The sequence below is a fragment of the Bos mutus genome, chromosome 20, assembly GCF_027580195.1.
Source record: "Bos mutus isolate GX-2022 chromosome 20, NWIPB_WYAK_1.1, whole genome shotgun sequence".
Classification (NCBI taxonomy): domain Eukaryota; kingdom Metazoa; phylum Chordata; class Mammalia; order Artiodactyla; family Bovidae; genus Bos; species Bos mutus.
Window position 1 is genome coordinate 48,925,552 of NC_091636.1, and position 1,909 is coordinate 48,927,460.

General features: G+C 43.7%; 1 pseudogene; it reads right to left on the minus strand.

Moving 5' to 3' along the window:
- Positions 1–318: 318 nt before the first annotated feature.
- LOC102278788 (sodium/potassium-transporting ATPase subunit beta-3 pseudogene) lies at positions 319–1,236 on the minus strand (annotated as a pseudogene).
- Positions 1,237–1,909: the final 673 nt, after the last annotated feature.

Sequence of the window (1,909 nt, forward strand, 5' to 3'; positions counted from 1 at the left end):
TCCCCTAAAACTTTGCTGGCATCAAAATATGACAGTTAACCAGTGTTAAATCTATAAAATATTTACATAGCACAGGACATTAAGTTTTAGACACTTGGCAATTGAACCACATAAAAATTGGACAAGATCCCCAACCTACATGTTCAGAATCAGGTGTTCACAGTCCCTATCTGGTGACTGTACATGGTTCAAAAGGCAGCAGAGGCAACAGGTAGTTACCTCAAAGGACATGGACCACTGTTATCTGGGAGCACACTATGTTATCCCAGTGTCATGTACCACTCCACCTTTCTCCAAGGCGGTCTCATAATTCTGGAATGGCAGGTCTGGCTGATACAAAATGAAGACAGACAACAAAACCTTTACTCTGTGGAGACATCCTAACTCCTACTATGCATGCATGGTGATCTTGAATGCAACTCGTCCTAAAAGCTTGTCATGGTCATTCTTGGTTTTTAGGTCGGGTGATCCATCAATCTTGCCCTCAACTATTACTTTTTTTACATCACCATCACTACCAAAGTTGAGCTGGACAGCAACTAGTGGCTGCACGTAGCTCCCATGCAGTTTTGTTTTGTTTTCCATAATATGCAAATATTTTAAATCTATCTTTCCATTGGGAGGATAAGTTGATAGAACTGCTGTGCTTTCACTTTTTGCAATACAGTCTATCCTTGGTTCTCCTGGAGGCTTTAATACAATTATTCTGCTCATTTTCACAAGAATACAAGGGTTTCCTGATTGGTAGCCAAATGTGGTATCATCCACACCACCGTATGGTCAAGTAAGGCAAGAGGAAACTGACATGCTGTATATTCTGGATCTTTCTGCTCAAAATAGTTTCTATTGGTACAATATGTGAGTTTCTTCTGTTCTTCTAAGCCATAAAGCTTTAGAAATTTCTTAAGGTCATCAACGTACCCTTGATAGGATTACAAATCAGACAGGCTGAATGAAAAATCCAACGTTGGCACTGGTTTTGGAAAAACCACAAGTCCTGGACTAGGAATCTGGTCACGATATTTTGGAACCGTCTTCGTTTAGAGTCTGAAGCATGGCTCACATCATGAATGAAAAGAGTGCAGCCAGGAACCCATAAAAGACTGGATAGAAGAGCAAGATCAAACCCCAGCTCTTGGCAGCTCGCCCCAGGAACTCTCCGGTGGTCTGGCTGTAGATGAAGAGCTTCTACTCGGCCAGGCTCCGGTTGAAGGACTTCTTGTCTCTCTTCTTCATCGTATGTGTGCCTACTGCCAGGGGAGACGCAGGGCGGAAGCTGCGAGGAGGGCGGAGGAGCATCCTTTTTAGAGCAGAACAGCCCTGAGACATGGGCAGAATGCGCGTCTGCGGAGGAAACCTCCTCAGTGCAGTGAGAGTTCAAGCAGGAAAGTGTATTCTTTTATTATTATTATTATTGAAGGATAATTGCTTTATAAAACTTCATTGTTTCTGTCAAACCTCAACGTGAATCAGCCATATCCCTTCCCTTTTGGACCTCCCTCCCATCTCCCTTCCCATCCCAGCCCTCCAGGAAAGTTACTCTTAACTGCTGGTGTTTGTTGTTCAGTCGCTAAGGTGTATCCGACTTTTTGCCAGGCTTCCCTGTCCTTCGCTCTAACCCAGAGTTTGCTCAAACTCATGTCCATTGAGTCAGTGATGCCATCCAAGCATCACATCCTCTGTCGTCCCTTTCTCCTCCTGCCCTCGGTCTTTCCCAATATCAGGGTCTTTCCCAATGAATTGGCTTTAGGAATCAGGTGACCAAAGTATTGGATTTTCAGCTTCAGCATCTGTCCTCCCAATGAATATTCAGGGTTGATTTCCTTTAGGATTAACTGGTTTGATCTCCTTGCTGTCTAAAGGGCTCTCACCAGGAAAGTTCTGACGATTCCTTTTTAGATATAGATTC